At 46.1% G+C, this 14,101-nt stretch overlaps 1 long non-coding RNA gene across 1 annotated transcript; it reads left to right on the top strand.

The window, feature by feature from the left end:
• The first annotated feature begins 7,800 nt into the window (after positions 1-7,800).
• Positions 7,801-9,112, top strand: LOC123105626 (uncharacterized). Its single transcript, XR_006450944.1, has 2 exons — positions 7,801-8,499; positions 8,644-9,112. It is a non-coding gene; the product is annotated as an uncharacterized lncRNA (long non-coding RNA).
• The last annotated feature ends 4,989 nt before the right edge of the window (positions 9,113-14,101 follow it).

Genomic DNA, 14,101 nt, shown 5'->3' on the forward strand with positions numbered 1-14,101 from the left:
GACATTGAGCTCCAAGAAGATCTCTCTTATCGTGAGCACCCAGTTGCTATTCTTGAAGAGACTGAACGCAAGACTCGCAACAAGTCAATCAAATTTCTCAAAGTCAAGTGGTCACACCATTCCGACCGTGAAGCTACCTGCGAACGCGAGGATCACCTCCGTTCTGAGTACCCGGCGTTCTTTCAGTCCTAGATCTCGGGACGAGATCCTTTCGTAGTGGTGGAGTGTTGTAACACCCCGGATGTAACTTTCCCTATTTGTACTCAAACTCTTGCCGTTTCCGGCGTTAAGTTATATTTATTTTCTCGGGTTCGGGTTTTTGTCTCCATGTGATGTTATCGTTGTCATGCATCTCATATCATGTCATCATGTGCATTGCATTTGCATACGTGTTTGTCTCATGCATTCGAGCATTTTTCCCGTTGTCCGTTTTGCATTCCGGCGCTTCATTCTCCTCCGGTGGTCGTTTCTAGCTTTCTTTCGTGTGTGGGATTAAACATTTCCGGATTGGACCGAGACTTTCCAAGCGGCCTTGGTTTACTACCGGTAGACCGCCTGTCAAGTTTCGTATCATTTGGACTTCGTTTGATACTCCAACGGTTAACCGAGGGACCGAAAAGGCCTCGTGTGTGTTGCAGCCCAACACCCCTCCAATTTGGCTCAAAACCCACCAAACTCTGCTCCATCATCTAGAGCGTTCGATCACGATCGCGTGGCCGAAAATCGCACCTCATTTGGACTCTTCTAGCTCCCTCTATGCCTATATATAGAACCCCTCCGTTTTCGGATCTCCTTCCTCCCCGAAACCCTAAAAAAAACCACCGCGCGCGCCAGACGTGTCCGTTCCGGCCGGACATGCCGCAGCCGCCGCCCGCAGCTAGTAGCAGCGCGCCACGTGGCACCCGGCCGCCGCCGCCGCCGCGGCCCGCCCAGGCCCATCGTGGGCCGTCTCCGCCACCACCTGGGTCGCGCGCCGCGCGCCTCTCCCTCCGCTGCCGCCCGCGCCAAGCCGCCGCCTCCGCCGCGTCCGCGCCGCGCCGCCGCGGTACGCCCCGCCGCCGCCGTCGCCACCTCGTCGCCCGGGCGGCCGCAGCCGCCGCCGGCCCCGGCCGCCGTGCGCCGCCTTGCCCCGTGGGCCGCTCGCCGTCCCGGCCGCCGCCTCCGGCCTCGCCTCGGCCATCTTCTCCCTCTCCGACGAGCTCCGGGTCAGCTCCGGTGCGATCCCGGCGATCCTCGACTTCCGTGCCCAGATCCGGATCCGGTGAACAGTGAAACCCTAGGTGGTGATTTTTTCCCTAAGTCCCGTAAATCTCAGTCCATTTGCACATGTTCGCGGCTCCGTAACTTTGCATCCGTAGCTCCGATTCATGCATATAGCATATCAAAATGTTCATCTCACAGAGTACATCATTTCATTCCATTGCATAATTTTCATTTGAGTTCATCTTGATGCCCTAAATTCTGTTAGAAGAGGGCTACTTGAGTTAATTGTCAGATCTGCTACTCCGTTTAGCACTTTTGTCATTTTTGCCATGATTATTGTGTGCATGATATGCCCGTGAGTTCTACATGTGTTTTGTTAAGGTTTTTGTCATCTTTCCAGAGGTGCAACCCATGTATTTTTAGGATGTGTGTGGTGACTTGTGCAAGCTTGCAAAGTGGTGCACTTGCTAATTCTGTTTTCAGGGACTTAGTAAAATCACCAAGTCCTGGATCTGTTTATCTCATGATGCCATATGTTCTTGTTGTTTCCTAGTGATCCGTGCCTCTTTTGAGGATGATCAGTAAGGGAGTTTTGTTAATCTTGTAGTGCTCTATCCATCCATGTCTTTGTTTGCAATTATGGAGCACCCTAGCTTGAGTCAATCGAGCTCTACTTTTGCTACTTTGTGAATCTGGGCAGATTGTCAACTTGTTTGCAATTTTGCCGGTGATGTTGTAGTTGATCCGTGCATGCTATGCTATTGTTCTTGCCATGTCTAGCTTGCATTTTGTGCCTTCTTGATGGATGTATGCTTGTCTTGCCATGACTTGCACCGTAGTGAGTGCATCGAGCTCGTAAACATGCCTACTTGAGTTATATTTCAGCATGTGTCAGTTTTCACTAAGTCTGAAAACTGATTATGTTTTTGCTATGTTCACATGCTTGCAATTGTATTTTCTGATCCCTTTTGGCTCAAGGTCACTAAGGGACTTTTGTTAAGCTCTTTGAGTAGCTCCATGCCATGCTTTACTTTGCCATGTTCAGGTCCTGTAGCATGTAGTTTTGTTGCTCCGAAGAGGGCTACCTGATCTGAAATTCCAGACAAGTGTTAATTTCACTAAGTCTGAGATCTGTTTGCCATTTGCATTTTTGCCATGCTTGTTTGAACCTGTTAATGGATGATTTGGCCATAGCTCAGTGCTATACTTTTGTTAAGCATCTTGTGTGCATCCCTTCCATGTATTTTGTTGACATGTTTGGGTGTTGTAGCATGTTCATTTCATTGCATTTAGAGCCTACTTGCTGTAAATCGCAGACCGGTGTCATTTTTGAATCGCTTGCCATTTCCAAACCGTAACTCCGATTCCGGCGTTCTTTATATCGTTTTCAAGCGATTTCATCTCCTCTTTCTAGTGGCACACTTGGATTTCCAAGTTGAGGCCAGGTTCATGCATTTCCTGTCATATCTTGAATTTGGCATCCCGCATCGCATCCCGCATAGCATATCATCATTTCATGATATTGCTTGTTCTTGCACGTGGTTGATTGTATCCTTGTTGCTTGTTTGTCTTGTTTGGGTAGAGCCGGGAGACGAGTTCGCTAACGAGGAGCCCGTTGAGTTTGCTTTTGAGGATCCAATCAACTCTGACAATTGTGCAGGCAAGATGATCATACCCTCGAAATCACTACTATCTTTGCTATGCTAGTTTTGCTCGCTCTTTTGCTATGCCAATGCTATGATGCCTACCACTCGCTTACAAGCCTCCCAAATTGTCATGTCAAACCTCTAACCCACCTTGTCCTAGCAAACAGTTAATTGGCTATGTTACTGCTTCGCTCAGCCCCTCTTATAGCGTTGCTAGTTGAAGGTGAAGATTGGAGCCCGTTCCTTGTTGGAACATTTATTTACTTGTTGGGATATCATTATATTGCCATGTTATCTTAATGCATCTATATACTTGGTAAAGGGTGGAAGGCTCGGCCTCTCGCCTAGTGTTTTGTTCCACTCTTGCCGCCCTAGTTTCTGTCATATCGGTGTTATGTTCCCGGATTTTGCGTTCCTTACGCGGTTGGGTTATAATGGGAACCCCTTGATAGTTCGCCTTGATTAAAGATTTTCCAGCAATGCCCAACCTTGGTTTTACCATTTGCCACTTAGCCTTTTCTTTCCCTTGGGTTCTGCAGACTCAAGGGTCATCTTTATTTTAACCCCCCCGGGCCAGTGCTCCTCTGAGTGTTGGTCCACCTGTCAGCTACCGGTGGCCACCAGGGGCAACTCTGGGCTGGCCTACCCGTACCTAGGACAATCTAAGTGTGCCCTGAGAAAGAGATATGTGCAGCTCCTATCGGGATTTGTCGGCACATTCGGGCGGTGTTGCTGGTCTTGTTTTAACCTGTCGAAGTGTCTTGAATTACCGAGATACCGAGTCTGATCGGAACGTCTTGGGAGGAGGTCTATTCCTTCGTTGACCGTGAGAGCTTGTCATGGGCTAAGTTGGGACTCCCCTGCAGGGATTTGAACTTTCGAAAGCCGTGCCCGCGGTTATGGGCAGATGGGAATTTGTTAATGTCCGGTTGTAGATAACTTGAACCTTAACTTAATTAAAATGAATCAACTTAGTGTGTTACTGTGATGGCCTCTTCTCGGCGTAGTCCGGGAAGTGGAATAGTGTTAGAGTAATGTTTGTGCATGTTGCTCTCTAGTTTCTCGCTCGTGCTTTGCCTCCTCTTCTCGCTCTCTTTTGCGAATAAGTTAGCCACCATACTTGCTAGACGCTTGCTGCAGCTTCACATATATTTACTTTGCCATACCTATAAGCTTAAATAGTCTTGATCGCGAGGGTGCGAGATTGCTGAGTCCCTGTGGCTCACAGATTGCTATTACACCAGATAGAGGGCCTGATGATTCCGCTCCAGGAGATGCGTATGAGCTCAAGTGGGAGTTCGACGAAGACTCTCAACGTTACTATGTTTCCTTTCCCGATGATCAGTAGTGGTGCCCAGTTGGGGGTGATTGGGACCGTGTCGCATGTTGGGTTCTCTTTTATTTTGGCGCCGTAGTCAGGCCATGAGTGTTTGGATGATGTAATGTTATTTATGTACTTGATTGACGTGGCGAGTGTAAGCCAACTATGTTATCTCCCCTTTTATTATTATATTACATGGGATGTTTGTGAAGATTGCCTAACTTGCGACATATGCCTTCAATGCGATTATGTCTCTAAGTCGTGCCTCGACACGTGGGAGCTATAGTCGCATCGAGGGTGTTACAACCGGACAGCTGGAGTCTTGAATGTCGCAGTGGGTCATCCACACTATCAGTATATTCGCACATCAAACCGGAGCGCTGACTAAGGGGCAGTATGCTCCATGATATCCACAGCGAGCAAGGCCAACCCCTGTTAAACCGTTGGCCATAAAGGCTCTAAGCTTTGACAGCTGGGGAGCATATTTGCTTCTCTCCTGGGCAGTCAATCGTTGAGGAAAAGGATGGGTATTGCTGAGCCGCTCCGGACGAAAACCAGGCAAGGGATTCTCACCAACAGGGGAGGTGTCTTTACAGTAGAATCATGTCTGATTCCACTCCTTGGGGTGACTGTGCAGCTTGGCGTGAGGGTATGTGACCTCTTTCCTTTTTTGAATCGCCATGCCACCCAACTCCGTATTAGAGCCATCAGTAAACTCAGTACGGCGGTTTAGATGGAAAAGATCTCTGAATAATTCCACTATGGGCTCCTCTTGAAAGAACACCTCACAGAGCACTTGGAAGTGGCACATATTTGTAACAGAGTTGGGGCCAGTGTCTTGCGGATGGAGTTGGAAATCAGCTAGAACATCCTGGTAAAATTTAGAACCGGGCGGTTTAAAACCCCGGGCTAAGTGGTCTACGAAGACAACAACCTCTCCTTCTCGAGGTGTGGGGGGGCATTCTTTGCCAGGAGCCCTCCAATGGATGGTGTCTTTGCTGCCCAAGGCGCCAATCAGGACTAAATCGTCCAGTTGATCCTCTGTGACGCGAGAAGGGACCCAGTTGCACTCATACACTTGCTTGGCCATGATGAAATCTACAAGGTACATTGATATGTGCAACGTTAAACCGGAAGCAGATCTATCTAAACCGAAGTTTTATGAAGCAACAACATATGTCGGTTCAACAAGGGGACTAATGGCATATACCGGTTTGGAAAATTTTCTATCAGGTTAAACCGCCTGATCTAAACATTGAAGCAATTGAGATTGCGGATGGTTAAGTATGCAGAAACAGGTTTCACAAGGTCTTGTTACGGCGTTGGATCTGAAGCAAGTTCAGAAAATAAGAAAAATAGTCGAAGATCAAAGCAGAACAGTATTGAATCAATGGGCAGAAGTATATGTGAGATCTACGGTTTTGGGCAGGAAACTAACGGCGGATACTAAAAGTTACCGCTACACAAAGCAAGGGTTCACATGTGCATCCAGGGGCTAGTACATGAGTATGAACAAGTGATGAACACCGCAAGAACACGAAGCCCTATATCAGATCTATGTTGAGAAGAACAGAAGACCTACCAGAGCTGATGAAAACGCGGAAGGTCGCCGCGGCTTTCTGGCGCGTTCAAGTTGATGCAGCGGCCAAAGGTGATGCAGAAGACAACGGCGGCGGCGGAGCTCTGAGACTGGCGACGCGAGAAAGACGAAGAGGAAGGGCACGAAGGGAAGAAAAGAAATGACCCTTCGGGCCTATTTATAAGGCAAAGGACATGTGTCAGGCGCGGGAATCAAGGGACCGCAGATTTTGGAAGTAGGGCGGTCACCTCGGTCATTGCGAATCTATTAAACAAGAAGATATCATGGATGTTTTCTTTATGACAGATGATGTCACGCCGGTTTACAGCAAGCAGAGAAGATGACGTCACGGCGGTTCAACAACTACAAGAAGATGTTGAAGACGAAGATTTTTGCTAAGGATTGACATGAACCTGTTCAAATCAATCTGGGGCCTAATGTTGGGGATATTACTACTGGGCATAAACCGGCCTACCTGGGCCGGATTAACTCCATCAGTAGTTCAAAGGTGTTAAAGCCCAAAGAGGCAGATAAAGGCCCAGGGCCCGTAGTCGGTTTACAACCTGTAGCCGTACATCAGCTTTGTGCATATACTTGTAATATAAGTTAGGAACAAGGAGAGACCAACCCGGATACGAGTATGAACCGGTGTTGGGACTCTCTGGACCGGCAGGCGTCACCCATGTATATAAGGGGACGACCCGGCGGCGGTTCAAGGACAACAGACAACAACTCGAGACATAGGCGAAGCTTGTTTGCTCCCTAGTCATCGAAACCCCATCAATTCCATCACAACTAGACGTAGGCTTTACCTTTCTCGAAGGGGGCGAACTAGTACAAACTCTCTTGCGTCCTTGTGTCCGCTTTAACCCCTTCAAGCTAACCCGTCGCGATGGCTCCACGACTAAGTCCTTTCTCTAGAACATCTGCCGTGACAAACCCACGACAATTCGCGAGTACATCCATACCGCTTGACGGTGCAGCTGACATGTACGAGGGTACCGACGCTTGACGGAGACGAGAGCACAGAAGAGGCTGCCGCCATCGAACCCCGTCAGAGCATGCCACGCCGACCCACGGAAGCAGGCTGCCATCGTTGAACCTGGCCAGCCACGATAGTGCATGAATAAGGGCGCCGCAATCGAACCGGCATGCTGCGTGCGTGAAGCCGTGGAGTACCAAGGTGCAGGCCAGCGTGCATTGTGTTCACCCCGGGGGTAAAGCTCGGCGATGGAAGCTGCCACGCTACAAGATGCACGTTGCACATCCGCGTGGCGATCATGCACGCATATGCTCTCGTAGCCAGGTGCGGTCGCATGAGCTCCTGGGCGGCGTAGATATACAGCGAGCATGCATGTAGTACGCACAAAGCATCAGCATGACTGACAGTTCTTTTGTCGGAAGAGCCTGACAAATAGTTGTAGCTCCTCAACTGATCTATGTCTAAAGTTTCAAAGCAAGGATCAATATGCAAGTAAAAAATAAAAAATCAAGGATCAATATGGCAGCTATATTTACACTGCTAAAATTTCAATTTACTCTGACCGATGTTGCGTGTTTGTCCAGCTGTTTTGTAGCTAGGTACAGACAGACAGGTCTCATGCTTAGGCATTTGACACGAACGATGGAAATTTAATGCAGAAACTCAATGAGACCATGACTAACTACCGTCACATGAAATTACTGGCTACTGCATTCTATTGATCATGCATGGCTACTGAATTCTTAAATTTATTTTTATACCCGTTGCAACGCACGGGCTCTTTTACTAGTCTATCCCGTGGGTTCACGGAATGACTTCGTGGGTTCACCGTCACAATACGCTTCTTTCCGAAATTTACGCTTTCAGTTCAAATTTAAAACATATACGTGAGGTCATATTTATTTTTTATGTTCAACCCGCAGTCCCTATGGGAAACAACCTGGAAGAGGAAAAAAAACACCACGTGGCCGTCCGTCTCGCTCAGCAGTTCGTCTCCAGCACGAACACGAGTGGGGAACTAAAAAGTCAATCCACAGCTGCTTTTCCTCCTTAGCCCTGTCTCTTTCGATCTCTCTCTCACCTGCCATTGCTTTCCACCGTCGACTGATTCCGGACAGCGCCGTGCTCGAGGCGGGCGTGCTCTCGCCGGCGTCATGTGTGCTGGCATTGGCGCCCCTGTCTCTCCCCTGTCTTGGGATTGTGGCGGCCGTAGATCGCATCATGGCCTCGCGGCGGCGGCGACAGTGACGACGGTGCACCCATCTGAATCGACTGAAAAAAGGAAATACACGAGCACATCCCCTCCTGATCTCCTACGGCATCGCAAGCTAATCATGTTGCCGCCATGGTCGACCCTACCTCTCGATCTCGCCCGTCGACGCCATGGAGCACCAGCGAACCAACCGACGAACTCACCAAAGACAGAGATAGACTCCTGCGTCATGATCTCCAGGGCCAAGATGCAACTCTGCTAGGTTGGATCGGCGGCAAAGGTCAGCCTCCCATATCCATCTCTTACCCAGCCTCTCCCTCTCTTCTCTCCGATCTTGTGTGTCACGTGGCATTAGGACATGCGACGCCAGTAGAGCATGCGGCGGTGGTGGCTTGCTAGACGAAACGGATTTGGGGGTGCGCCAGAAAAGGGCTCCGCTCTGGTTTGTAGGTGATGAGGTCGACAGGAGAAGTGTTGGCTGGGAGCAGTTAGCGATTTTCGAATGGAGAATGAACTGGAATTTTTGTCTGCGCCGCTTCTTGCAGATAGTCCATGGTTTGTACAAATAACCACATGTAAATCTTAATTTAGAACCTTATATGTGGAGAAACTAGAAATACTACGTATGTGTTTTTCCCTGGCTCCCAGACCCGCATCAGACTGTTACTCTAATGTACAGTTTGAACTTTGTGTTGGCAGATCTTTTTCGCCTTGAAGCACTCTGTGAATTACACCAGAATAGCAGCAACATCAGGACACTTGAGAGCAGGGGTGTCATTGGAGTCCTCCTCCCTTAAATGTTCAGCTCTCGAACATTGCACAAATAATGCTGGATTATACCGATGTGCAGATTGTAAGTTTCATATATTCAGACTGGGACCTTTCTTCCTCTTATTTTGCCGTCAAAACTGAAAAAGAGTGATGCTAAGGCCCCGTTCGGCAACACTCCGCTCGGCCAGGACGGAGCGGAGCGCCAGGTTAGCAACTCCCTATATTATAACTACATGCACTTGCTTGAGATCTGATCTAGAACTGTTGTGCCCTGCTTTGCTGTAGTCATATGCTCTGTGTCCACTGATGAGTTTCAGATACAAATTAGGACCAAAATTGGAGTAGGTTCAGTCGCGCAAATGTTGTATCACTTTGTCATGGGTATTGTGATGCTGAATTGCTTGTTGGATTGTTCAAACTAAAGTCGTCCAGTCAGTTTGCTATAATGTTCATTTCTGCACTTCAGAAGTTCTGTAGAATTTGGGCCTGAGCACTTTCGAATTTGTCTGTGGTTTGAGATTAATCTTTCAGAGATGTTAGAGTGGGTTCAAGGAAGGATCTTCCCATCAGTGTGCAGAGGATCTTCTAATTTCTGCAGCTAATCTTGATTCATGGACATTGTGTTTGCTCTGTGGCGAAGTATGTTTCAGTTTTTTTTTCTGAAAAATTGACGCTACTTCTGATTGCTCAAAATTTAACTTTTGCTGATATGCACCGGAGGCATTAAACCAACTACTTTCTCTGTTATTTTTATGTATTTTGCATTATGTTTCAGCTAATCAGCGATACAATCCCCTGTTTCAGTTTACTTTTTCTGAAAAATTTGTAATCCTGGAGAACATACTGGAAGCTGATGTTGTAGCATTCCAGTGTTGCATTGCATATATTTGCATACGAGTTACTGCCATGTCATGTTAATGTCAATAGCCATTGGTAGGCAAGCTGCTTCTTATAGTGACTAATTGTGGCTCTGCCAGGTTTCTCTGCAGTGGCGGTGTGCAGTGAGAAGTATGATGGGCCAAACAGATAGTTCTTGTTCACAGTGGTTCAAATTAAACGTTTTAATTATAGATTTTTGTCCCCCTTGTTTTAGTCGATGTTAAGAAGAGCTTCTTTCGTGTTAAAAATGTATAGAACCTGATATAATTCCATAACTAAGCTTGATGCTTAACCCAGATAAGATTTGTTTATCTGTTTAGGGATTTGTTATAACCAAATGAAGAAAAGGATTCGGTTATTCTAAAAATATGTCCAGCAATATATAGGTTATTGGGAAGGCTCTTTGCAAGCATAAAGTGAATCTCTAACAGTCGACTTCTTAATATAGGTTGGCAAGTACACTTGTTTATATTTCTGAAAATATATTACCATTGTAGATTCTGATGAAAAATATATTCTCCGCCAGCCATGGATTCAGGTATGTTAATATGGGTAAAGGAAAGTCAAGATATTTATCTCAGGGAAATATTATGAAATCAGTGAAGCTGTATAGTATGTACTGGACTAATTGTGACACTGCTCATATTGTTACCACATCAACTTGATTCATCTCCTTTATCTAACAATCACAAGATAAGTCAACAGAATATACCACATCAACCCTGTTCCATGAAGCAAAATTAGTTCATTAAGGATCTCTAAATTTAAGAGGGGACAGTCTTGCGTGATTCAATACATTTGTTTGTTCGTAGCTGATTGTCTTGTGCATTCACACCAGTGAAAGGAAGATGGATGAAGAAGGGGAAATTAGTAGCAGCATCACCATTGATTGCCCTCCTCGTAGAATTATATGTTGGTGTGAGCTCAGTTTGATTTGGCCTGGTTTTGATGTCTCTGCTGTGTGTGTGCGTGCAGGTGCTAAAGTCGTCCGATCCAACTCAGGTGGAGGCCAAGGAGGTTCGGCTCTCGGACATTGCACCAATAATGTTGGATGATACCGACGTGCGGACTGTAAGTTTCATATATTCAGATTGGGGCCTTTCTTCCTGTTATTTTGCCGTCAAAGCTGAAAAAGAGTGATGCTAATTTGCTAAAGGTCGATGTGGTCATGATACATATCATGGTTCTCTGACCTTGGATCAATTTACTCTGCATTGGCATGATATATTGCTAGGAAAGAGACACTGGGCTCCATATTATCAGTATCATATATGCTAGACTAGAGGTGGTGGTCACTGGTGAGGTGAAGTGGCAATTTATGCAGTAACATCCCAACTGTAAACTGACTATGATGTACTACCTCTGTTTCAACAGATTTCAGCAATAGTGCTTCTAACACTTGGAGGGTTTACCTTTTATTTTTGTTGTGACTGCAGAAAATAGATGAAATCACTGAACTGAACATTGCAGAGGATTTTGATAACCGAACTTCAAAAAAAGCTTCTATTTCTTAAAGATCAACCAAAAAACAAATTACACACCTATGTATTCTCAGTTTTATCAATCTCAGTATCCAAACCACAAAAGTGCACACGTTTGTTACAAAATAGGAATAAGAAACGTACTTAACAATACATGTTTTTGTTACAAAAATAGCAATCAAGAATCCTAATTTGGTATATACAAGAGTCTGAGACAAAGACACGGCTTCCCCTTGCTTTGTTTAGCAAGATTCTGAATTCTAATTAGCTACAGACACCGTGCTGCTACAAATGCAAGCACACGGCTTCCGCTGGCTTGGCTAGCTTTGTAAGTTGGCTTTGCACTACAAGTCACCTTTCTACGCTGTCTTACAATCTCGCCGTACAGACCGTGCTCCACCTGAGGTACGTTCGATCTCATGCCAAGCAAAATACGGTTCTGTCATTTTGAAAAAGGCATGAAACTTTCCTTTGTGTCTGCAACCATAGGTTCCATCATCATTACCTTGCCTGTATATGGACAGCTTGCACTCTTTAGGACTGATAGATGTGAAATTATTAGATCTTTGCATCAAATACAGGAACAACACAATGTAAGATTTGCAAGTTTATCGAGAGGAATGCAAAGCAAAAAACACATGTATGGTTTATTTGGCATCACCAGCTTTTCTGTTTTCAGTGCACATCTTAGCCTATGTAAAATTGTAAACTGCAAGTTGAATAAAGTGTGCTCTCTTTTTCTAGAATACTTTCTTTAATAAATGTAGAACATAAAAGCCTGATCTTAATAAGCCAGAGCTCAAGTTATTCTTTCAAGATAGATTCAGATCAAACCTTTTCAAAGTAAAGATCCCTCAGCCAGAGACTTAAGTCACATGATAAGCTTTAGCAGAAAAACTTGATTGACTAGAATCAACGAAATTTCGATGCCACCAACTGCAACAAGTGGCAGCAGGAAGTAGCTATGAGCAGTATTTATAGGGTACTACTAGCAACCGCCAAGCAATTTGTCACAAAAACATGCCACAACTAACCAAGGTTGGAGCATAAAAAAGGAGGGGTTGCCAAGTTGAACGCGAAGGACAAGCTTCCAGACGGCGGCTGCTCTTCCACCAACCGCCATAGTTGGAGCCTGCGGGAGGAGGGGTGCGAGGGAACAAGGAGGAAGCAAGGAGCCGCCCAAGGTCCCGTTCATACGACGGCGCAGGCAGAAGACATGATGGTGCGGCCACCGGAAGCGCTATTCTTCCTACCCTTGTCCTCTGAGAACGACGGGGACAAGGGATGCGGCGGCGGCGCTGTCCAGCAGTGGGGAAGGAGAATGGGGAACGGGAAGAAAGATTGAGGGCCAGTTCTTTTGGGCAATTCTACCAGAATCGCCCCCTCCTCAGCTTCTCCCAGAATCGCCACTCCATATGTTCTTTTACAATCCTAGCTAATTAGACCTTAACTAGATAGGATTGTAAAAAAAATATGGAGTGACGATTCTGGGAGAAGCTGGGAAGGGGGGCGATTCTGGGAGAATCGTCGAAAAGAACTGGCCCTGAGTTCGTGTGTGTTGTGTGTGTGTGTGTGAATAAAAGTATTTCAATGGGCCAAGCCCAAAAACAGTGCAAAATAAATTACAAATGAAATATAATATTCCAAAAAAGGTTTGTCACCATAAAAATGATTCCATCCTAAAAAACATTATCAAAATAAAAAATATTCATGTTTTTCTGTACAACAATAAATAAAATTGATTGAAACACTATTCCATACACAACTATTGTTTCATCGGAGAGGTGAAATAGGTCATGTCAAACATTGTTAGGGTACGTTCAAATTTCATGGTCCAAAAAGAAATACTCAGTGTAACCTTATCTTTGACGTTTGTAAAAGTTGGATTTAAAAAAGTGTTGCATAATGGCACGTGGAGCAAGTTATATTTAATATTTCGCCCGGTGCAACGCACGGGTATTTTGTACGAGTCTATCCCTAATAATAAAGCACGGATTGACTTCGTGAGTTCACCGTCACAATACGCTTTCTTCTCATGAATTTACGCTTTCAGTTTTTTTTCTGTAACACATCTATATTTATTTACCATATCCAAAGTGGAACTAATCTATCTGTATATATCCCGGCTGCGTTGTTGTTTTCCCCCGCCGATCCGGGAGCCCCTCGCCGCCCCGCCGCCTTCGCGCTCGGCCTCGCCACCGGCTGCCGCGCCGCCGGACCTCCACGCCTCGCACCCCTCTCCCTGCTCTCCCTCTTCTCCGTTTCCTTCCCCTCCATTTCTCTCTCTCACACAAGGACTGCTTCTCACTTCTTCTACAGGAGCAGCCATGGCCAACGACTAACGCCGCCTCGCCCGGATCAGGCCGGAATCGACCTCCTGCAGCTGGATCCGCGCCATCCCGACCTCGCCGGCCTTCCTCCCCGTCTTCATCGCGATCCATCACCGGGCTCGAAGACAATCCCATTATGTAGCAGCAACCGCTGCCGCCGCCAGCAGCAGCAGCAGCAACAGGCGCGGCCGAGATCGGCGGAGACGGGGGAGCATGTGAAGGAAATATGCCCTAGAGGCAATAATAAAGTTATTATTTATTTCCTTATTTCATGATGAATGTTTATTATTCATGCTAGAATTGTATTAACCGGAAATATAATACATGTGTGAATACATAGACAACCAGAGTGTCACTAGTATGCCTCTACTTGACTAGCTCGTTAATCAAAGATGGTTATGTTTCCTGACCATGAACAATGAGTTGTTATTTGAGTAACGAGATCACATCATTAGTTGAATGATCTGATTGACATGACCCATTCCATTAGCTTAGCACCTGATCGTTTAGTATGTTGCTATTGCTTTCTTCATGACTTATACATGTTCCTATGACTATGAGATTATGCAACTCCCGTTTGCCGGAGGAACACTTTGGGTGCTACCAAACGTCACAACGTAACTGGGTGATTATAAAGGAGCATTACAGGTGTCTCCAAAAGTAGATGTTGGGTTGGCGTATTTCGATATTAGGATT

This window comes from Triticum aestivum, chromosome 5A, assembly GCF_018294505.1.
Source record: "Triticum aestivum cultivar Chinese Spring chromosome 5A, IWGSC CS RefSeq v2.1, whole genome shotgun sequence".
In the NCBI taxonomy this organism is placed as follows: Eukaryota; Viridiplantae; Streptophyta; class Magnoliopsida; order Poales; family Poaceae; genus Triticum; species Triticum aestivum.